Source organism: Triturus cristatus, chromosome 2_1, assembly GCF_964204655.1.
Source record: "Triturus cristatus chromosome 2_1, aTriCri1.1, whole genome shotgun sequence".
Lineage (NCBI taxonomy): Eukaryota > Metazoa > Chordata > Amphibia > Caudata > Salamandridae > Triturus > Triturus cristatus.
In genome coordinates this window covers 1,199,527,715-1,199,552,337 of record NC_140581.1, presented here as the reverse complement: position 1 = coordinate 1,199,552,337, position 24,623 = coordinate 1,199,527,715, and positions in this window count along the sequence as shown.

The following is a 24,623-nucleotide window of genomic DNA, read 5'->3' as shown; positions in this document are numbered from 1 at the left end:
TAATCTGGCCTAATGATTAAGGTCTTAACTCTTACTCTGGCCTAATAGCTAAGATCTTAACTCTTACTCTGGCCTAATAGCTAAGGTCTAAGACTCTTACTCTGGCATACTGGTTAAGGTCTTAACTCTTACTCCGGCCTAATTGCTAAGGTCTTAGACTCGTACTCTGGCCTAATGGTTAAGGTCTTAACTCTTACTCTGGCTTAATAGCTAAGATCTTAACTCTTACTCTGGCCTAATAGCTAAGGTCTTAGACTCGTACTCTGACCTAATGGTTAAGGTCTTAACTCTTACTCTGGCCTAATAGCTAAGGTCTTAGACTCGTCCTCTGGCCTACTGGTTAAGGTCTTAACTCTTGCTCTGGCCTACTGGTTAAGGTCTTAACTCTTACTCTGGCCTAATTGCTAAGGTCTTAGACTCGTACTCTGGCCTAATGGTTAAGGTCTTAACTCTTACTCTGGCCTAATAGCTAAGATCTTAACTCTTACTCTGGCCTAATAGCTAAGGTCTTAGACTCGTACTCTGGCCTACTGGTTAAGGTCTTAACTCTTACTCTGGCCTGCTGGAAAATGTCTTAACACTTACTCTGGCCTAATAGCTAAGGTCGTAGACTCGTTCTCTGGCCTAATAGCTAAGGTCTTAACTCTTACTCTGTCCTACTGGTTAAGGTCTTAACTCTTACTCTGGCCTACTGGTTAAGGTCTTAACTCTTACTCTGGCCTAATAGCTAAGATCTTAACTCTTACTCTGGCCTAATAGCTAAGGTCTTAACTCTTACTCTGGCCTAATAGCTAAGGTCTTAGACTCATACTCTGGCTTAATAGCTAAGGTCTTAGACTCGTGCTCTGGCCTAATGGTTAAGGTCTTAACTCTTACTCTGGCCTAATAGCTAAGGTCTTAGACTCGTACTCTGGCCTAATGGTTAAGGTCTTAACTCTTACTCTGGCCTACAGGTTAAGGTCTTAACTCTTACTCTGGCCTAATAGCTAAGGTCATAGACTCTTACTCTGGCCTACTGATTAAGGTCTTAACTCTTACTCTGGCCTAATAGCTAAGATCTTAACTCTTACTCTGGCCTAATAGCTAAGGTCTTAGACTCGTACTCTGGCCTAATGGTTAAGGTCTTAACTCTTACTCTGGCCTACAGGTTAAGGTCTTAACTCTTACTCTGGCCTAATTGCTAAGGTCTTAGACTCGTAATCTGGCCTAATGATTAAGGTCTTAACTCTTACTCTGGCCTAATAGCTAAGATCTTAACTCTTACTCTGGCCTAATAGCTAAGGTCTTAGACTCGTACTCTGGCCTACTGGTTAAGGTCTTAACTCTTGCTCTGGCCTACTGGTTAAGGTCTTAGACCCGTAATCTGGCCTAATGATTAAGGTCTTAACTCTTACTCTGGCCTAATAGCTAAGATCTTAACTCTTACTCTGGCCTAATAGCTAAGGTCTTAGACTCTTACTCTGGCCTACTGGTTAAGGTCTTAACTCTTACTCTGGCCTAATTGCTAAGGTCTTAGACTCGTACTCTGGCATACTGGTTAAGGTCTTAACTCTTGCTCTGGCCTACTGGTTAAGGTCTTAACTCTTACTCTGGCCTAATTGCTAGGGTCTTAGACTCGTACTCTGGCCTAATGGTTAAGGTCTTAACTCTTACTCTGTGCTAATAGCTAAGATCTTAACTCTTACTCTGGCCTAATAGCTAAGGTCTTAGACTCGTACTCTGGCCTACTGGTTAATGTCTTAACTCTTACTATGGCCTGCTGGAAAAGGTCTTAACTCTTACTCTGGCCTAATAGCTAAGATCTTAACTATTACTCTGGCCTAATAGCTAAGGTTTTAGACTCGTACTCTGGCCTACTGGTTAAGGTCTTAACTCTTACTCTGGCCTAATTGCTAAGGTCTTAGACTCATACTCTGGCCTAATGGTTAAGGTCTTAACTCTTACTCTGGCCTAATAGCTAAGATCTTAACTCTTACTCTGGCCTAATAGCTAACGTCTTAGACTCATACTCTGGCCTAATGGTTAAGGTACTCTGGCCTAATAGCTAAGATCTTAACTCTTACTCTGGCCTACTGGTTAAGGTCTTAACTCTTACTCTGGCCTGCTGGAAAAGGTCTTAACACTTACTCTGGCCTAATAGCTAAGGTCTTAGACTCGTACTCTGGCCTACTGGTTAATGTCTTAACTCTTACTATGGCCTGCTGGAAAAGGTCTTAACTCTTACTCTGGCCTAATAGCTAAGATCTTAACTATTACTCTGGCCTAATAGCTAAGGTTTTAGACTCGTACTCTGGCCTACTGGTTAAGGTCTTAACTCTTACTCTGGCCTAATTGCTAAGGTCTTAGACTCGTACTCTGGCCTAATGGTTAAGGTCTTAACTCTTACTCTGGCCTAATAGCTAAGATCTTAACTCTTACTCTGGCCTAATAGCTAACGTCTTAGACTCGTACTCTGGCCTAATGGTTAAGGTACTCTGGCCTAATAGCTAAGATCTTAACTCTTACTCTGGCCTAATAGCTAAGGTCTTAGACTCGTTCTCTGGCCTAATAGCTAAGGTCTTAACTCTTACTCTGTCCTACTGGTTAAGGTCTTAACTATTACTCTGGCCTACTGGTTAAGGTCTTAACTCTTACTCTGGCCTAATAGCTAAGGTCTTAACTCTTACTCTGGCCTAATAGCTAAGGTCTTAACTCTTACTCTGGCCTAATAGCTAAGGTCTTAGACTCATACTCTGGCCTACTGGTTAAGGTCTTAACTCTTGCTCTGGCCTACTGGTTAAGGTCTTAGACTCGTAATCTGGCCTAATGATTAAGGTCTTAACTCTTACTCTGGCCTAATAGCTAAGATCTTAACTCTTACTCTGGCCTAATAGCTAAGGTCTTAGACTCTTACTCTGGCCTACTGGTTAAGGTCTTAACTCTTACTCTGGCCTAAATGCTAAGGTCTTAGACTCGTACTCTGGCCTAATGGTTAAGGTCTTGACTCTTACTCTGGCCTAATAGCTAAGATCTTAACTCTTACTCTGGCCTAATAGCTAAGGTCTTAGACTCATACTCTGGCCTAATGGTTAAGGTCTTAACTCTTACTCTGGCCTACAGGTTAAGGTCTTAACTCTTACTCTGGCCTAATTGCTAAGGTCTTAGACTCGTAATCTGGCCTAATGATTAAGGTCTTAACTCTTACTCTGGCCTAATAGCTAAGATCTTAACTCTTACACTGGCCTAATAGCTAAGGTCTTAGACTCGTACTCTGGCCTACTGGTTAATGTCTTAACTCTTGCTCTGGCCTACTGGTTAAGGTCTTAACTCTAACTCTGGCCTAATTGCTAAGGTCTTAGACTCGTCCTCTGGCCTACTGGTTAAGGTCTTAACTCTTGCTCTGGCCTACTGGTTAAGGTCTTAACTCTTACTCTGGCCTCATAGCTAAGGTCTTAGACTCGTACTATGGCCTACAGGTTAAGGTCTTAACTCTTACTCTGGCCTACTGGTTAAGGTCTTAGACTCGTAATCTGGCCTAATGATTAAGGTCTTAACTCTTACTCTGGCCTAATAGGTAAGATCTTAACTCTTACTCTGGCCTAATGGCTAAGGTCTTAGACTCTTACTCTGGCCTACTGGTTAAGGTCTTAACTCTTACTCTGGCCTAATTGCTAAGGTCTTAGACTCGTACTCTGGCCTAATGGTTAAGGTCTTAACTCTTACTCTGGCCTAATAGCTAAGATCTTAACTCTTACTCTGGCCTAATAGCTAAGGTCTTCGACTCGTACTCTGGCCTACTGGTTAAGGTCTTAACTCTTACTCTGTCCTAATAGCTAAGGTCTTAGACTCGTACTATGGCCTACAGGTTAAGGTCTTAACTCTTACTCTGGCCTAATAGCTAAGGTCTTAGACTCGTACTCTGGCCTACTGGTTAAGGTCTTAACTCTTACTCTGGCCTAATGGTTAAGGTCTTAACTCTTACTCTGGCCTAATAGCTAAGGTCTTAACTCTTACTCTGGCCTAATAGCTAAGGTCTTAGACTCGTACTATGGCCTACAGGTTAAGGTCTTAACACTTACTATGGCCTACAGGTTAAGGTCTTAACTCTTACTCTGGCCTAATAGCTAAGGTCTTAGACTCGTACTCTGGCCTACTGGTTAAGGTCTTAACTCTTACTCTGGCCTACAGGTTAAGGACTTAACTCTTACTCTGCCTAATAGCTATGGTCTTAACTCTTACTCTGGCCTACTGGTTAAGGTCTTAGACTCCTACTCTCGCCTAATAGCTAAGGTCTCAACTCTTTCTCTGGCCTAATAGCTAAGGTCTTAACTCTTACACTGGCCTAATAGCTAAGGTCTTAGACTCGTACTCTGACCTAACGGTTAAGGTCTTAACTCTTACTCTGGCCTAATAGCTAAGGTCTTAGACTCGTCCTCTGGCCTACTGGTTAAGGTCTTAACTCTTGCTCTGGCCTACTAGTTAAGGTCTTAACTCTTACTCTGGCCTAATAGCTAAGGTCTTAGACTCTTACTCTGGCCTACTGGTTAAGGTCTTAACTCTTACTCTGGCCTAAATGCTAAGGTCTTAGACTCGTACTCTGGCCTAATGGTTAAGGTCTTAACTCTTACTCTGGCCTAATAGCTAAGATCTTAACTCTTACTCTGGCCTAATAGCTAAGGTCTTAGACTCATACTCTGGCCTAATGGTTAAGGTCTTAACTCTTACTCTGGCCTACAGGTTAAGGTCTTAACTCTTACTCTGGCCTAATTGCTAAGGTCTTAGACTCGTAATCTGGCCTAATGATTAAGGTCTTAACTCTTACTCTGGCCTAATAGCTAAGATCTTAACTCTTACACTGGCCTAATAGCTAAGGTCTTAGACTCGTACTCTGGCCTACTGGTTAATGTCTTAACTCTTGCTCTGGCCTACTGGTTAAGGTCTTAACTCTAACTCTGGCCTAATTGCTAAGGTCTTAGACTCGTCCTCTGGCCTACTGGTTAAGGTCTTAACTCTTGCTCTGGCCTACTGGTTAAGGTCTTAACTCTTACTCTGGCCTCATAGCTAAGGTCTTAGACTCGTACTATGGCCTACAGGTTAAGGTCTTAACTCTTACTCTGGCCTACTGGTTAAGGTCTTAGACTCGTAATCTGGCCTAATGATTAAGGTCTTAACTCTTACTCTGGCCTAATAGGTAAGATCTTAACTCTTACTCTGGCCTAATGGCTAAGGTCTTAGACTCTTACTCTGGCCTACTGGTTAAGGTCTTAACTCTTACTCTGGCCTAATTGCTAAGGTCTTAGACTCGTACTCTGGCCTAATGGTTAAGGTCTTAACTCTTACTCTGGCCTAATAGCTAAGATCTTAACTCTTACTCTGGCCTAATAGCTAAGGTCTTCGACTCGTACTCTGGCCTACTGGTTAAGGTCTTAACTCTTACTCTGTCCTAATAGCTAAGGTCTTAGACTCGTACTATGGCCTACAGGTTAAGGTCTTAACTCTTACTCTGGCCTAATAGCTAAGGTCTTAGACTCGTACTCTGGCCTACTGGTTAAGGTCTTAACTCTTACTCTGGCCTAATGGTTAAGGTCTTAACTCTTACTCTGGCCTAATAGCTAAGGTCTTAACTCTTACTCTGGCCTAATAGCTAAGGTCTTAGACTCGTACTATGGCCTACAGGTTAAGGTCTTAACACTTACTATGGCCTACAGGTTAAGGTCTTAACTCTTACTCTGGCCTAATAGCTAAGGTCTTAGACTCGTACTCTGGCCTACTGGTTAAGGTCTTAACTCTTACTCTGGCCTACAGGTTAAGGACTTAACTCTTACTCTGCCTAATAGCTATGGTCTTAACTCTTACTCTGGCCTACTGGTTAAGGTCTTAGACTCCTACTCTCGCCTAATAGCTAAGGTCTCAACTCTTTCTCTGGCCTAATAGCTAAGGTCTTAACTCTTACACTGGCCTAATAGCTAAGGTCTTAGACTCGTACTCTGACCTAACGGTTAAGGTCTTAACTCTTACTCTGTCCTAATAGCTAAGGTCTTAGACTCGTCCTCTGGCCTACTGTTTAAGGTCTTAACTCTTGCTCTGGCCTACTGGTTAAGGTCTTAACTCTTACTCTGGCCTAATTGCTAAGGTCTTAGACTCGTACTCTGGCCTAATGGTTAAGGTCTTAACTCTTACTCTTTCCTAATAGCTAAGATCTTAACTCTTACTCTGGCCTAATAGCTAAGGTCTTAGACTCGTACTCTGGCCTACTGGTTAAGGTCTTAACTCTTACTCTGGCCTACTGGAAAAGGTCTTAACACTTACTCTGGCCTAATAGCTAAGGTCTTAGACTCGTTCTCTGGCCTAATAGCTAAGGTCTTAGACTCATACTCTGGCCTACTGGTTAAGGTCTTAACTCTTACTCTGTCCTACTGGTTAAGGTCTTAACTCTTACTCTGGCCTAATAGCTAAGGTCTTAGAATCTTACTCTGGCCTACAGGTTAAGGTCTTAACTCTTACTCTGGCCTACTGGTTAAGGTCTTAACTCTTACTCTGGCCTAATAGCTAAGGTTTTAACTCTTACTCTGGCGTAATAGCTAAGGTCTTAACTCTTACTCTGGCCTAATAGCTAAGGTCTTTGATTCATACTCTGGCCTAATAGCTAAGGTCTTAGACTCGTGCTCTGGCCTAATGGTTAAGGTCTTAACTCTTACTCTGGCCTAATAGCTAAGGTCTTAGACTCGTACTCTGGCCTACAGGTTAAGGTCTTAACTCTTACTCTGGCCTAATGGCTAAGGTCATAGACTCTTACTCTGGCCTACTGATTAAGATCTTAACTCTTACTCTGGCCTAATAGCTAAGATCTTAACTCTTACTCTGGCCTAATAGCTAAGGTCTTAGACTCGTACTCTGGCCTAATGGTTAAGGTCTTAACTCTTACTCTGGCCTAATAGCTAAGGTCTTAACTCTTACTCTGGCCTAATAGCTAAGGTCTTAACTCTTTCTCTGGCCTAATAGCTAAGGTCTTAACTCTTACTCCGGCCTAATAGCTAAGGTCTTAGACTCGTACTCTGACCTAATGGTTAAGGTCTTACCTCTTACTCTGGCCTAATAGCTAAGGTCTTAGACTCGTCCTCTGGCCTACTGGTTAAGGTCTTAACTCTTGCTCTGGCCTACTGGTTAAGGTCTTAACTCTTACTCTGGCCTAATTGCTAAGGTATTAGACTCGTACTCTGGCCTAATGGTTAAGGTCTTAACTCTTACTCTGGCCTAATAGCTAAGATCTTAACTCTTACTCTGGCCTAATAGCTAAGGTCTTAGACTCGTACTCTGGCCTACTGGTTAAGGTCTTAACTCTTACTCTGGCCTGCTGGAAAAGATCTTAACACTTACTCTGGCCTAATAGCTAAGGTCTTAGACTCGTTCTCTGGCCTAATAGCTAAGGTCTTAACTCTTACTCTGTCCTACTGGTTAAGGTCTTAACTCTTACTCTGGCCTACTGGTTAAGGTCTTAACTCTTACTCTGGCCTAATAGCTAAGGTCTTAACTCTTACTCTGGCCTAATAGCTAAGGTCTTAACTCTTACTCTGGCCTACTAGCTAAGGTCTTAGACTCATACTCTGGCCTAATAGCTAAGGTCTTAGACTTATGCTCTGGCCTAATGGTTAAGGTCTTAACTCTTACTCTAGCCTAATAGCTAAGGTCTTAGACTCGTACTCTGGCCTAATGGTTAAGGTCTTAACTCTTACTCTGGCCTACAGGTTAAGGTCTTAACTCTTACTCTGGCCTAATAGCTAAGGTCATAGACTCTTACTCTGGCCTACTGATTAAGGTCTTAACTCTTACTCTGGCCTAATAGCTAAGATCTTAGACTCGTACTCTGGCCTACTGGTTAAGGTCTTAACTCTTACTCTGTCCTAATAGCTAAGGTCTTAGACTCGTACTATGGCCTACAGGTTAAGGTCTTAACTCTTGCTCTGGCCTAATTGCTAAGGTCTTAGACTTGTACTCTGGCCTACTGGTTAAGGTCTTAACTCTTACTCTGGCCTAATGGTTAAGGTTTTAACTCTTACTCTGGCCTAAAAGCTAAGGTCTTAACTCTTAATCTGGCCTAATAGATAAGGTCTTAGACTCGTACTCTGGCCTACTTGTTAAGGTCTTAACTCTTACTATGGCCTACAGGTTAAGGTCTTAACTCTTACTCTGGCCTACTGGTTAAGGTCTTAACTCTTACACTGGTCTAATAGCTAAGGTCTTAACTCTTACTCTGGCCTAATAGCTAAGGTCTTAACTCTTACTCTGGCCTAATAGCTAAGGTCTTAGACTCATACTCTGGCCTAATAGCTAAGGTCTTAACTCTTACTCTGGCCTAATAGCTAAGGTCTTAGACTCGTACTATGGCCTACAGGTTAAGGTCTTAACTCTTACTCTGGCCTACTGGTTAAGGTCTTAACTCTTACTCTGGCCTACTGGTTAAGGTCTTAACTCTTACTCTGGCCTAATAGCTAAGGTCTTAACTCTTACTCTGGCCTAATAGCTAAGGTCTTAGACTCTTACTCTGGCCTACTGGTTAAGGTCTTAAATCTTACTCTGGCCTACTGGTTAAGGTCTTAACTCTTACTCTGGCCTAATAGCTAAGGTCTTAGACTCGTACTATGGCCTACAGGATGAGGTCTTAACTCTTACTCTGGCCTACTGGTTAAGGTCTTAACTCTTACTCTGGCCTAATAGCTAAGGTCTTCTACTCGTACTCTGGCCTAATGGTTAAGGTCTTAACTCTTACTCTGGCCTAATAGCTAAGGTCTTAGACTCGTACTATGGCCTACAGGTTAAGGTCTTAACTCTTACTCTGGCCTACTGGTTAAGGTCTTAACTCTTACTCTGGCCTAATAGCTAAGGTCTTAACTCTTACTCTGGCCTAATAGCTAAGGTCTTAACTCTTACTCTGGCCTAATAGCTAAGATCTTAACTCTTACTCTGGCCTAATAGCTAAGGTCTTAGACTCGTACTCTGGCCTACTGGTTAAGGTCTTAACTCTTACTCTGGCCTAATTGCTAAGGTCTTAGACTCGTACTCTGGCCTAATGGTTAACGTCTTAACTCTTACTCTGGCCTAATAGCTAAGATCTTAACTCTTACTCTGGCCTAATAGCTAACGTCTTAGACTCGTACTCTTGCCTACTGGTTAAGGTCTTAACTCTTACTCTGGCCTACTGGTTAAGGTCTTAACTCTTACACTGGTCTAATAGCTAAGGTCTTAACTCTTACTCTGGCCTAATAGCTAAGGTCTTAACTCTTACTCTGGCCTAATAGCTAATGTCTTAGACTCATACTCTGGCCTAATAGCTAAGGTCTTAACTCTTTCTCTGGCCTAATAGCTAAGATCTTAACTCTTACTCTGGCCTAATAGCTAACGTCTTAGACTCGTACTCTGGCCTACTGGTTAAGGTCTTAACTCTTACTCTGGCCTACTGGTTAAGGTCTTAACTCTTACACTGGTCTAATAGCTAAGGTCTTAACTCTTACTCTGGCCTACTGGTTAAGGTCTTAACTCTTACTCTGGCCTACTGGTTAAGGTCTTAACTCTTACACTGGTCTAATAGCTAAGGTCTTAACTCTTACTCTGGCCTAATAGCTAAGGTCTTAACTCTTACTCTGGCCTAATAGCTAAGGTCTTAGACTCATACTCTGGCCTAATAGCTAAGGTCTTAGACTCGTACTATGGCCTACAGGTTAAGGTCTTAACTCTTACTCTGGCCTACTGGTTAAGGTCTTAACTCTTACTCTGGCCTAATAGCTAATATCTTAACTCTTACTCTGGCCTAATAGCTAAGGTCTTAGACTCGTACTCTGGCCTACTGGTTAAGTTCTTAACTCTTACTCTGGCCTAATTGCTAAGGTCTTAGACTCGTACTCTGGCCTAATGGTTAAGGTCTTAACTCTTACTCTGGCCTAATAGCTAAGATCTTAACTCTTACTCTGGCCTAATAGCTAACGTCTTAGACTCGTACTCTGGCCTACTGGTTAAGGTCTTAACTCTTACTCTGTCCTAATAGCTAAGGTCTTAGACTCGTACTATGGCCTACAGGTTAAGGTCTTAACTCTTACTCTGGCCTAATAGCTAAGGTCTTAGACTCGTACTCTGGCCTACTGGTTAAGGTCTTAACTCTTACTCTGGCCTAATGGTTAAGGTCTTAACTCTTACTCTGGCCTAATAGCTAAGGTCTTAACTCTTACTCTGGCCTAATAGCTTAGGTCTTAGACTCATACTATGGCCTACAGGTTAAGGTCTTAACTCTTACTCTGGCCTAATAGCTAAGGTCTTAGACTCGTACTATGGCCTACAGGATGAGGTCTTAACTCTTACTCTGGCCTACTGGTTAAGGTCTTAACTCTTACTCTGGCCTAATAGCTAAGGTCTTATACTCGTACTCTGGCCTAATGGTTAACGTCTTAACTCTTACTCTGGCCTAATAGCTAAGGTCTTAGACTCGTACTATGGCCTACAGGTTAAGGTCTTAACTCTTACTCTGGCCTACTGGTTAAGGTCTTAACTCTTACTCTGGCCTAATGGTTAAGGTCTTAACTCTTACTCTGGCCTAATAGCTAAGGTCTTAGACTCGTACTATGGCCTACAGGTTAAGGTCTTAACTCTTACTCTGGCCTACTGGTTAAGGTCTTAACTCTTACTCTGGCCTAATAGCTAAGGTCTTAACTCTTACTCTGGCCTAATAGCTAAGGTCTTAACTCTTACTCTGGCCTAATAGCTAAGATCTTAACTCTTACTCTGGCCTAATAGCTAAGGTCTTAGACTCGTACTCTGGCCTACTGGTTAAGGTCTTAACTCTTACTCTGGCCTAATTGCTAAGGTCTTAGACTCGTACTCTGGCCTAATGGTTAACGTCTTAACTCTTACTCTGGCCTAATAGCTAAGATCTTAACTCTTACTCTGGCCTAATAGCTAACGTCTTAGACTCGTACTCTGGCCTACTGGTTAAGGTCTTAACTCTTACTCTAGCCTACTGGTTAAGGTCTTAACTCTTACACTGGTCTAATAGCTAAGGTCTTAACTCTTACTCTGGCCTAACTCTTACTCTGGCCTAATAGCTAATGTCTTAGACTCATACTCTGGCCTAATAGCTAAGGTCTTAACTCTTACTCTGACCTAATAGCTAAGATCTTAACTCTTACTCTGGCCTAATAGCTAACGTCTTAGACTCATACTCTGGCCTACTGGTTAAGGTCTTAACTCTTACTCTGGCCTACTGGTTAAGGTCTTAACTCTTACACTGGTCTAATAGCTAAGGTCTTAACTCTTACTCTGGCCTACTGGTTAAGGTCTTAACTCTTACTCTGGCCTACTGGTTAAGGTCTTAACTCTTACACTGGTCTAATAGCTAAGGTCTTAACTCTTACTCTGGCCTAATAGCTAAGGTCTTAACTCTTACTCTGGCCTAATAGCTAAGGTCTTAGACTCGTACTATGGCCTACAGGTTAAGGTCTTAACTCTTACTCTGGCCTACTGGTTAAGGTCTTAACTCTTACTCTGGCCTACTGGTTAAGGTCTTAACTCTTACTCTGGCCTAATAGCTAAGGTCTTAACTCTTACTCTGGCCTAATAGCTAAGGTCTTAGACTCTTACTCTGGCCTACTGGTTAAGGTCTTAAATCTTACTCTGGCCTACTGGTTAAGGTCTTAACTCTTACTCTGGCCTAAGAGCTAAGGTCTTAGACTCGTACTATGGCCTACAGGATGAGGTCTTAACTCTTACTCTGGCCTACTGGTTAAGGTCTTAACTCTTACTCTGGCCTAATAGCTAAGGTCTTATACTCGTACTCTGGCCTAATGGTTAAGGTCTTAACTCTTACTCTGGCCTAATAGCTAAGGTCTTAGACTCGTATTATGGCCTACAGGTTAAGGTCTTAACTCTTACTCTGGCCTACTGGTTAAGGTCTTAACTCTTACTCTGGCCTAATAGCTAAGGTCTTAACTCTTACTCTGGCCTAATAGCTAAGGTCTTAACTCTTACTCTGGCCTAATAGCTAATATCTTAACTCTTACTCTGGCCTAATAGCTAAGGTCTTAGACTCGTACTCTGGCCTACTGGTTAAGTTCTTAACTCTTACTCTGGCCTAATTGCTAAGGTCTTAGACTCGTACTCTGGCCTAATGGTTAAGGTCTTAACTCTTACTCTGGCCTAATAGCTAAGATCTTAACTCTTACTCTGGCCTAATAGCTAACGTCTTAGACTCGTACTCTGGCCTACTGGTTAAGGTCTTAACTCTTACTCTGTCCTAATAGCTAAGGTCTTAGACTCGTACTATGGCCTACAGGTTAAGGTCTTAACTCTTACTCTGGCCTAATAGCTAAGGTCTTAGACTCGTACTCTGGCCTACTGGTTAAGGTCTTAACTCTTACTCTGGCCTAATGGTTAAGGTCTTAACTCTTACTCTGGCCTAATAGCTAAGGTCTTAACTCTTACTCTGGCCTAATAGCTTAGGTCTTAGACTCATACTATGGCCTACAGGTTAAGGTCTTAACTCTTACTCTGGCCTAATAGCTAAGGTCTTAGACTCTTACTCTGGCCTACAGGTTAAGGACTTAACTCTTACTCTGGCCTAATAGCTATGGTCTTAACTCTTACTCTGGCCTACTGGTTAAGGTCTTAGACTCCTACTCTCGCCTAATAGCTAAGGTCTTAACTCTTTCTCTGGCCTAATAGCTAAGGTCTTAACTCTTACTCTGGCCTAATAGCTAAGGTCTTAGACTCGTACTCTGACCTAATGGTTAAGGTCTTAACTCTTACTCTGGCCTAATAGCTAAGGTCTTAGACTCGTCCTCTGGCCTACTGGTTAAGGTCTTAACTCTTGCTCTGGCCTACTGGTTAAGGTCTTAACTCTTACTCTGGCCTAATTGCTAAGGTCTTAGACTCGTACTCTGGCCTAATGGTTAAGGTCTTAACTCTTACTCTGGCCTAATAGCTAAGATCTTAACTCTTACTCTGGCCTAATAGCTAAGGTCTTAGACTCGTACTCTGGCCTACTGGTTAAGGTCTTAACTCTTACTCTGGCCTGCTGGAAAAGGTCTTAACACTTACTCTGGCCTAATAGCTAAGGTCTTAGACTCGTTCTCTGGCCTAATAGCTAAGGTCTTAACTCTTACTCTGTCCTACTGGTTAAGGTCTTAACTCTTACTCTGGCCTACTGGTTAAGGTCTTAACTCTTACTCTGGCCTAATAGCTAAGGTCTTAACTCTTACTCTGGCCTAATAGCTAAGGTCTTAACTCTTACTCTGGCCTAATAGCTAAGGTCTTAGACTCATACTCTGGCCTAATAGCTAAGGTCTTAGACTCGTGCTCTGGCCTAATGGTTAAGGTCTTAACTCTTACTCTGGCCTAATAGCTAAGGTCTTAGACTCGTACTCTGGCCTAATGGTTAAGGTCTTAACTCTTACTCTGGCCTACAGGTTAAGGTCTTAACTCTTACTCTGGCCTAATAGCTAAGGTCATAGACTCTTACTCTGGCCTACTGATTAAGGTCTTAACTCTTACTCTGGCCTAATAGCTAAGATCTTAACTCTTACTCTGGCCTAATAGCTAAGGTCTTAGACTCGTACTCTGGCCTAATGGTTAAGGTATTAACTCTTACTCTGGCCTACAGGTTAAGGTCTTAAATCTTACTCTGGCCTAATAGCTAAGGTCTTAGACTTGTACTCTGGCCTACTGGTTAAGGTCTTAACTCTTGCTCTGGCCTACTGGTTAAGGTCTTAGACTCGTAATCTGGCCTAATGATTAAGGTCTTAACTCTTACTCTGGCCTAATAGCTAAGATCTTAACTCTTACTCTGGCCTAATAGCTAAGGTCTTAGACTCTTACTCTGGCCTACTGGTTAAGGTCTTAACTCTTACTCTGGCCTAATTGCTAAGGTCTTAGACTCGTACTCTGGCCTAATGGTTAAGGTCTTAACTCTTACTCTGGCCTAATAGCTAAGATCTTAACTCTTACTCTGGCCTAATAGCTAAGGTCTTAGACTCGTACTATGGCCTACAGGATGAGGTCTTAACTCTTACTCTGGCCTACTGGTTAAGGTCTTAACTCTTACTCTGGCCTAATAGCTAAGGTCTTATACTCGTACTCTGGCCTAATGGTTAAGGTCTTAACTCTTACTCTTGCCTAATAGCTAAGGTCTTAGACTCGTACTATGGCCTACAGGTTAAGGTCTTAACTCTTACTCTGGCCTACTGGTTAAGGTCTTAACTCTTACTCTGGCCTAATAGCTAAGGTCTTAACTCTTACTCTGGCCTAATAGCTAAGGTCTTAACTCTTACTCTGGCCTAATAGCTAAGATCTTAACTCTTACTCTGGCCTAATAGCTAAGGTCTTAGACTCGTACTCTGGCCTACTGGTTAAGTTCTTAACTCTTACTCTGGCCTAATTGCTAAGGTCTTAGACTCGTACTCTGGCCTAATGGTTAAGGTCTTAACTCTTACTCTGGCCTAATAGCTAAGATCTTAACTCTTACTCTGGCCTAATAGCTAAGGTCTTAGACTCGTACTCTGGCCTACTGGTTAAGGTCTTAACTCTTACTCTGTCCTAATAGCTAAGGTCTTAGACTCGTACTATGGCCTACAGGTTAAGGTCTTAACTCTTACTCTGGCCTAATAGCTAAGGTCTTAGACTCGTACTCTGGCCTACTGGTTAAGGTCTTAACTCTTACTCTGGCCTAATTGTTAAGGTCTTAACTCTTACTCTGGCCTAATAGCTAAGGTCTTAACTCTTACTCTGGCCTAATAGCTAAGGTCTTAGACTCGTACTCTGACCTAATGGTTAAGGTCTTAACTCTTACTCTGGCCTAATAGCTAAGGTCTTAGACTCGTCCTCTGGCCTACTGGTTAAGGTCTTAACTCTTGCTCTGGCCTACTGGTTAAGGTCTTAACTCTTACTCTGGCCTAATTGCTAAGGTCTTAGACTCGTACTCTGGCCTAATGGTTAAGGTCTTAACTCTTACTCTGGCCTAATAGCTAAGATCTTAACTCTTACTCTGGCCTAATAGCTAAGGTCTTAGACTCGTACTCTGGCCTACTGGTTAAGGTCTTAACTCTTACTCTGGCCTGCTGGAAAAGGTCTTAACTCTTACTCTGGCCTAATAGCTAAGGTCTTAGACTCGTACTCTGGCCTAATGGTTAAGGTCTTAACTCTTACTCTGGCCTACAGGTTAAGGTCTTAACTCTTACTCTGGCCTAATAGCTAAGGTCATAGACTCTTACTCTGGCCTACTGATTAAGGTCTTAACTCTTACTCTGGCCTAATAGCTAAGATCTTAGACTCGTACTCTGACCTACTGGTTAAGGTCTTAACTCTTACTCTGTCCTAATAGCTAAGGTCTTAGACTCGTACTATGGCCTACAGGTTAAGGTCTTAACTCTTGCTCTGGCCTAATTGCTAAGGTCTTAGACTTGTACTCTGGCCTACTGGTTAAGGTCTTAACTCTTACTCTGGCCTAATGGTTAAGGTCTTAACTCTTACTCTGGCCTAAAAGCTAAGGTCTTAACTCTTAATCTGGCCTAATAGATAAGGTCTTAGACTCGTACTCTGGCCTACTTGTTAAGGTCTTAACTCTTACTCTGGCCTACTGGTTAAGGTCTTAACTCTTACTCTGGCCTGCTGGTTAAGGTCTTAACACTTACTCTGGCCTAATAGCTAAGGTCTTAGACTCGTACTATGGCCTACAGGCTAAGGTCTTAACTCTTACTCTGGCCTACTGGTTAAGGTCTTAACTCTTACACTGGTCTAATAGCTAAGGTCTTAACTCTTACTCTGGCTTAATAGCTAAGGTCTTAACTCTTACTCTGGCCTAATAGCTAAGGTCTTAGACTCATACTCTGGCCTAATAGCTAAGGTCTTAACTCTTACTCTGGCCTAATAGCTAAGGTCTTAGACTCGTACTATGGCCTACAGGTTAAGGTCTTAACTCTTACTCTGGCCTACTGGTTAAGGTCTTAACTCTTTCTCTGGCCTACTGGTTAAGGTCTTAACTCTTACTCTGGCCTAATAGCTAAGGTATTAACTCTTACTCTGGCCTAATAGCTAAGGTCTTAGACTCTTACTCTGGCCTACTGGTTAAGGTCTTAAATCTTACTCTGGCCTACTGGTTAAGGTCTTAACTCTTACTCTGGCCTAATAGCTAAGGTCTTAGACTCGTACTATGGCCTACAGGATGAGGTCTTTACTCTTACTCTGGCCTACTGGTTAAGGTCTTAACTCTTACTCTGGCCTAATAGCTAAGGTCTTATACTCGTACTCTGGCCTAATGGTTAAGGTCTTAACTCTTACTCTGGCCTAATAGCTAAGGTCTTAGACTCGTACTATGGCCTACAGGTTAAGATCTTAACTCTTACTCTGGCCTACTGGTTAAGGTCTTAACTCTTACTCTGGCCTAATAGCTAAGGTCTTAACTCTTACTCTGGCCTAATAGCTAAGGTCTTAACTCTTACTCTGGCCTAATAGCTAAGATCTTAACTCTTACTCTGGCCTAATAGCTAAGGTCTTAGACTCGTACTCTGGCCTACTGGTTAAGGTCTTAACTCTTACTCTGGCCTAATTGCTAAGGTCTTAGACTCGTACTCTGGCCTAATGGTTAACGTCTTAACTCTTACTCTGGCCTAATAGCTAAGATCTTAACTCTTACTCTGGCCTAATAGCTAACGTCTTAGACTCGTACTCTGGCCTACTGGTTAAGGTCTTAACTCTTACTCTGGCCTACTGGTTAAGGTCTTAACTCTTACACTGGTCTAATAGCTAAGGTCTTAACTCTTACTCTGGCCTAATAGCTAAGGTCTTAACTCTTACTCTGGCCTAATAGCTAAGGTCTTAGACTCATACTCTGGCATAATAGCGAAGGTCTTAACTCTTACTCTGGCCTAATAGCTAAGATCTTAACTCTTACTCTGGCCTAATAGCTAACGTCTTAGACTCGTACTCTGGCCTACTGGTTAAGGTCTTAACTCTTACTCTGGCCTACTGGTTAAGGTCTTAACTCTTACACTGGTCTAATAGCTAAGGTCTTAACTCTTACTCTGGCCTACTGGTTAAGGTCTTAACTCTTACTCTGGCGTACTGGTTAAGGTCTTAACTCTCACACTGGTCTAATAGCTAAGGTCTTAACTCTTACTCTGGCATAATAGCTAAGGTCTTAGACTCATACTCTGGCCTAATAGCTAAGGTCTTAGACTCGTACTATGGCCTACAGGTTAAGGTCTTAACTCTTACTCTGGCCTACTGGTTAAGGTCTTAACTCTTACTCTGGCCTAATAGCTAAGGTCTTAACTCTTACTCTGGCCTAATAGCTAAGGTCTTAGACTCTTACTCTGGCCTACTGGTTAAGGTCTTAAATCTTACTCTGGCCTACTGGTTAAGGTCTTAACTCTTACTCTGGCCTAATAGCTAAGGTCTTAGACTCGTACTATGGCCTACAGGATAAGGTCTTAACTCGTACTCTGGCCTACTGGTTAAGGTCTTAACTCTTACTCTGGCCTAATAGCTAATGTCTTATACTCATACTCTGGCCTAATGGTTAAGATCTTAACTCTTACTCTGGCCTAATAGCTAAGGTCTTAGACTTGTACTCTGGCCTACTGGTTAAGGTCTTAACTCTTGCTCTGGCCTACTGGTTAAGGTCTTAGACTCGTAATCTGGCCTAATGATTAAGGTCTTAACTCTTACTCTGGCCTAATAGCTAAGATCTTAACTCTTACTCTGGCCTAATAGCTAAGGTCTTAGACTCTTACTCTGGCCTACTGGTTAAGGTCTTAACTCTTACTCTGGCCTAATTGCTAAGGTCTTAGACTCGTACTCTGGCCTAATGGTTAAGGTCTTAACTCTTACTCTGGCCTAATAGCTAAGATCTTAACTTTTACTCTGGCCTAATAGCTAAGGTCTTAGACTCGTACTCTGGCCTAATGGTTAAGGTCTTAACTCTTACTCTGGCCTACAGGTTAAGGTCTTAACTCTTACTCTGGCCTAATTGCTGAGGTCTTAGACTCGTAATCTGGCCTAATGATTAAGGTTTAACTCTTACTCTGGCCTAATAGCTAAGATCTTAGCTCTTACTCTGGCCTAATAGCTAAAGTCTTAGACTCGTACTCTGGCCTACTGGTTAAGGTCTTAACTCTTGCTCTGGCCTACTGGTTAAGGCCTTAACTCTAACTCTGGCCTAATAGCTAAGGTCTTAGACCCGTACTCTGGCCTACTGGTTAAGGTCTTAACTCTTACTCTGGCCTACTGAAAAAGGTCTTAACACTTACTCTGGCCTAATAGCTAAGGTCTTAGACTCGTTCTCTGGCCTAATAGCTAAGGTCTTAACTCTTACTCTGTCCTACTGGTTAAGGTCTTAACTCTTACTCTGGCCTAATAGCTAAGGTCTTAGACTCTTACTCTGGCCTACAGGTTAAGGTCTTAACTCTTACTCTGGCCTACTGGTTAAGGTCTTAACTCTTACTCTGGCCTAATAGCTAAGGTCTTAACTCTTACTCTGGCCTAATTGCTAAGGTCTTAGAATCGTAATCTGGCCTAATGATTAAGGTCTTAACTCTTACTCTGGCCTAATAGCTAAGATCTTAACTCTTACTCTGGCCTAATAGCTAAGGTCTTAGACTCGTACTCTGGCCTACTGGTTAAGGTCTTAACTCTTGCTCTGGCCTACTGGTTAAGGTCTTAACTCTAACTCTGGCCTAATTGCTAAGGTCTTAGACTCGTCCTCTGGCCTACTGGTTAAGGTCTTAACTCTTGCTCTGGCCTACTGGTTAAGGTCGTAACTCTTATTCTGGCCTAATAGCTAAGGTCTTAGACTCGTACTATGGCCTACAGGTTAAGGTCTTAACTCTTACTCTGGCCTACTGGTTATGGTCTTAGACTCGTAATCTGGCCTAATGATTAAGGTCTTATCTCTTACTCTGGCCTAATAGGTAAGATCTTAACTCTTACTCTGGCCTAATAGCTAAGGTCTTAGACTCTTACTCTGGCCTACTGGTTAAGGTCTTAACTCTTACTCTGGCCTAATTGCTAAGGTCTTAGACTCGTACTCTGGCCTAATGGTTGAGGTCTTAACTCTTACTCTGGCCTAATAGCTAAGATCTTAACTCTTACTCTGGCCTAATAGCTAAGGTCTTAGACTTGTACTCTGGCCTACTGGTTAAGGTCTTAACTCTTACTCTGTCCTAATAGCTAAGGTCTTAGACTCGTACTATGGCCTACAGGTTAAGGTCTTAACTCTTACTCTGGCCTAATAGCTAAGGTCTTAGACTCGTACTCTGGCCTACTGGTTAAGGTCTTAACTCTTACTCTGGCCTAATGGTTAAGGTCTTAACTCTTACTCTGGCCTAATAGCTAAGGTCTTAACTCTTACTATGGCCTAATAGCTAAGGTCTTAGACTCATACTATGGCCTACAGGTTAAGGTCTTAACACTTACTATGGCCTACAGGTTAAGGTCTTAACTCTTACTCTGGCCTAATAGCTAAGGTCTTAGACTCATACTCTGGCCTACTGGTTAAGGTCTTAACTCTTACTCTGCCTAATAGCTATGTTCTTAACTCTTACTCTGGCCTACTGGTTAAGGTCTTAGACTCCTACTCTCACCTAATAGCTAAGGTCTCAATTCTTTCTCTGGCCTAATAGCTAAGGTCTTAACTCTTACACTGGCCTAATAGCTAAGGTCTTAGACTCGTCCTCTGGCCTACTGGTTAAGGTCTTAACTCTTGCTCTGGCCTACTGGTTAAGGTCTTAACTCTTACTCTGGCCTAATTGCTAAGGTCTTAGACTCGTACTCTGGCCTAATGGTTAAGGTCTTAACTCTTACTCTTTCCTAATAGCTAAGATCTTAACTCTTACTCTGGCCTAATAGCTAAGGTCTTAGACTCGTACTCTGGCCTACTGGTTAAGGTCTTAACTCTTACTCTGGCCTACTGGAAAAGGTCTTAACACTTACTCTGGCCTAATAGCTAAGGTCTTAGACTCGTTCTCTGGCCTAATAGCTAAGGTCTTAATTCTTACTCTGTCCTACTGGTTAAGGTCTTAACTCTTACTCTGGCCTAATAGCTAAGGTCTTAGAATCTTACTCTGGCCTACAGGTTAAGGTCTTAACTCTTACTCTGGCCTACTGGTTAAGGTCTTAACTCTTACTCTGGCCTAATAGCTAAGGTCTTAACTCTTACTCTGGCGTAATTGCTAAGGTCTTAACTCTTACTCTGGCCTAATAGCTAAGGTCTTAGATTCATACTCTGGCCTAATAGCTAAGGTCTTAGACTCGTGCTCTGGCCTAATGGTTAAGGTCTTAACTCTTACTCTGTCCTAATAGCTAAGGTCTTAGACTCGTACTCTGGCCTAATGGTTAAGGTCTTAACTCTTACTCTGGCCTACAGGTTAAGGTCTTAACTCTTACTCTGGCCTAATGGCTAAGGTCATAGACTCTTACTCTGGCCTACTGATTAAGATCTTAACTCTTACTCTGGCCTAATAGCTAAGATCTTAACTCTTACTCTGGCCTAATAGCTAAGGTCTTAGACTCGTACTCTGGCCTAATGGTTAAGGTCTTAACTCTTACTCTGGCCTAGTAGCTAAGGTCTTAACTCTTTCTCTGGCCTAATAGCTAAGGTCCTTACTCTTACTCCGGCCTAATAGCTAAGGTCTTAGACTCGTACTCTGACCTAATGGTTAAGGTCTTAACTCTTACTCTGGCCTAATAGCTAAGGTCTTAGACTCGTCCTCTGGCCTACTGGTTAAGGTCTTAACTCTTGCTCTGGCCTACTGGTTAAGGTTTTAACTCTTACTCTGGCCTAATTGCTAAGGTCTTAGACTCGTACTCTGGCCTAATGGTTAAGGTCTTAACTCTTACTCTGGCCTAATAGCTAAGATCGTAACTCTTACTCTGGCCTAATAGCTAAGGTCTTAGACTCGTACTCTGGCCTACTGGTTAAGGTCTTAACTCTTACTCTGGCCTGCTGGAAAAGGTCTTAACACTTACTCTGGCCTAATAGCTAAGGTCTTAGACTCGTTCTCTGGCCTAATAGCTAAGGTCTTAACTCTTACTCTGTCCTACTGGTTAAGGTCTTAACTCTTACTCTGGCCTACTGGTTAAGGTCTTAACTCTTACTCTGGCCTAATAGCTAAGTTCTTAACTCTTACTCTGGCCTAATAGCTAAGGTCTTAGACTCATACTCTGGCCTAATGGCTAAGGTCTTAGACTCGTGCTCTGGCCTAATGGTTAAGGTCTTAACTCTTACTCTGGCCTAATAGCTAAGGTCTTCGACTCGTAATCTGGCCTAATGGTTAAGGTCTTAACTCTTACTCTAGCCTAATAGCTAAGATCTTAACTCTTACTCTGGCCTAATAGCTAAGGTCTTAGACTCTTACTCTGCCCTACTGGTTAAGGTCTTAACTCTTACTCTGGCCTAATTGCTAAGGTCTTAGACACGTACTCTGGCCTAATGGTTAAGGTCTTAACTCTTACTCTGGCCTAATAGCTAAGATCTTAACTCTTACTCTGGCCTAATAGCTAAGGTCTTAGACTCGTACTCTGGCCTCATGTTTAAGGTCTTAACTCTTACTCTGGCCTAATAGCTAAGATCTTAACTCTTACTCTGGCCTAATAGCTAAGGTCTTAGACTCGTACTCTGGCCTACTGGTTAAGGTCTTAACTCTTACTCTGGCCTAATAGCTAAGGTCTTAACTCTTACTCTGGCCTAATAGCTAAGGTCTTAACTCTTACTCTGGCCTACTGGTTAAGGTCTTAACTCTTACTCTGGCCTAATAGCTAAGGTCTTAGACTCGTACTCTGGCCTAATGGTTAAGGTCTTAACTCTTACTCTGGCCTAATAGCTAAGGTCTTAAATCTTACTGTGGCCTAATGGTTAAGGTCTTAACTCTTACTCTGGCCTAATAGCTAAGGTCTTAACTCTTACTCTGGCCTACTGGTTAAGGTCTTAACTCTTACTCTAGCCTAATAGCTAAGGTCTTAGACTCGTACTCTGGCCTAATAGCTAAGGTCTTAACTCTTACTCTGGCCAAATAGCTAAGGTCTTAACACTTACTCTGGCCTAATAGCTAAGGTCTTAGACTCGTACTCTGGCCTCATGTTTAAGGTCTTAACTCTTACTCTGGCCTAATAGCTAAGGTCTTAACTCTTACTCTGGCCTAATAGCTACGGTCTTAGACTCGTGCTATGGCCTACAGGTTAAGGTCATAACTCTTACTCTGGCCTACTGGTTAAGATCTTAACTCTTACTCCGGCCTACTGGTTAAGGTCTTATCTCTTACTCTTGCCTTATAGCTAAGGTCTTAACTCTTACTCTGGCCTACTGGTTAAGGTCTAAGACTCCTACTCTGGCCTAATAGCTAAGGTCTTAACTCTTTCTCTGGCCTAATAGCTAAGGTCTTAACTCTTACTCTGGCCTAATAGCTAAGTTCTTAACTCTTACTCTGGCCTAATAGCTAAGGTCTTAGACTCATACTCTGGCCTAATGGCTAAGGTCTTAGACTCGTGCTCTGGCCTAATGGTTAAGGTCTTAACTCTTACTCTGGCCTAATAGCTAAGGTCTTAGACTCGTAATCTGGCCTAATGGTTAAGGTCTTAACTCTTACTCTGGCCTAATAGCTAAGATCTTAACTCTTACTCTGGCCTAATAGCTAAGGTCTTAGACTCGTACTCTGGCCTCATGTTTAAGGTCTTAACTCTTACTCTGGCCTAATAGCTAAGATCTTAACTCTTACTCTGGCCTAATAGCTAAGGTCTTAGACTCGTACTCTGGCCTACTGGTTAAGGTCTTAACTCTTACTCTGGCCTAATAGCTAAGGTCTTAACTCTTACTCTGGCCTAATAGCTAAGGTCTTAACTCTTACTCTGGCCTACTGGTTAAGGTCTTAACTCTTACTCTGGCCTAATAGCTAAGGTCTTAAATCTTACTGTGGCCTAATGGTTAAGGTCTTAACTCTTACTCTGGCCTAATAGCTAAGGTCTTAACTCTTACTCTGGCCAAATAGCTAAGGTCTTAACACTTACTCTGGCCTAATAGCTAAGGTCTTAGACTCGTACTCTGGCCTCATGTTTAAGGTCTTAACTCTTACTCTGGCCTAATAGCTAAGGTCTTAATTCTTACTCTGGCCTAATAGCTACGGTCTTAGACTCGTGCTATGGCCTACAGGTTAAGGTCATAACTCTTACTCTGGCCTACTGGTTAAGATCTTAACTCTTACTCTGGCCTACTGGTTAAGGTCTTATCTCTTACTCTGGCCTTATAGCTAAGGTCTTAACTCTTACTCTGGCCTACTGGTTAAGGTCTAAGACTCCTACTCTGGCCTAATAGCTAAGGTCTTAACTCTTTCTCTGGCCTAATAGCTAAGGTCTTAACTCGTACTCTGGCCTAATAGCTAAGGTCTTAGACTCTTACACTGGCCTACTGGTTAAGGTTTTAACTCTTACTCTGGCCTAATTGCTAAGGTCTTAGACTCGTACTCTGGCCTAATGGTTAAGGTCTTAACTCTTACTCTGGCCTAATAGCTAAGATCGTAACTCTTACTCTGGCCTAATAGCTAAGGTCTTAGACTCGTACTCTGGCCTACTGGTTAAGGTCTTAACTCTTACTCTGGCCTGCTGGAAAAGGTCTTAACACTTACTCTGGCCTAATAGCTAAGGTCTTAGACTCGTTCTCTGGCCTAATAGCTAAGGTCTTAACTCTTACTCTGTCCTACTGGTTAAGGTCTTAACTCTTACTCTGGCCTACTGGTTAAGGTCTTAACTCTTACTCTGGCCTAATAGCTAAGTTCTTAACTCTTACTCTGGCATAATAGCTAAGGTCTTAGACTCATACTCTGGCCTAATGGCTAAGGTCTTAGACTTGTGCTCTGGCCTAATGGTTAAGGTCTTAACTCTTACTCTGGCCTAATAGCTAAGGTCTTAGACTCGTAATCTGGCCTAATGGTTAAGGTCTTAACTCTTACTCTAGCCTAATAGCTAAGATCTTAACTCTTACTCTGGCCTAATAGCTAAGGTCTTAGACTCTTACTCTGCCCTACTGGTTAAGGTCTTAACTCTTACTCTGGCCTAATTGCTAAGGTCTTAGACACGTACTCTGGCCTAATGGTTAAGGTCTTAACTCTTACTCTGGCCTAATAGCTAAGATCTTAACTCTTACTCTGGCCTAATAGCTAAGGTCTTAGACTCGTACTCTGGCCTCATGTTTAAGGTCTTAACTCTTACTCTGGCCTAATAGCTAAGATCTTAACTCTTACTCTGGCCTAATAGCTAAGGTCTTAGACTCGTACTCTGGCCTACTGGTTAAGGTCTTAACTCTTACTCTGGCCTAATAGCTAAGGTCTTAACTCTTACTCTGGCCTACTGGTTAAGGTCTTAACTCTTACTCTGGCTTAATAGCTAAGGTCTTAGACTCGTACTCTGGCCTAATAGCTAAGGTCTTAACTCTTACTCTGTCCTACTGGTTAAGGTCTTAACTCTTACTCTGGCCTAATAGCTAAGGTCTTAGACTCTTACTCTGGCCTACAGGTTAAGGTCTTAACTCTTACTCTGGCCTACTGGTTAAGGTCTTAACTCTTACTCTGGCCTAATAGCTAAGGTCTTAACTCTTACTCTGGCCTAATTGCTAAGGTCTTAGA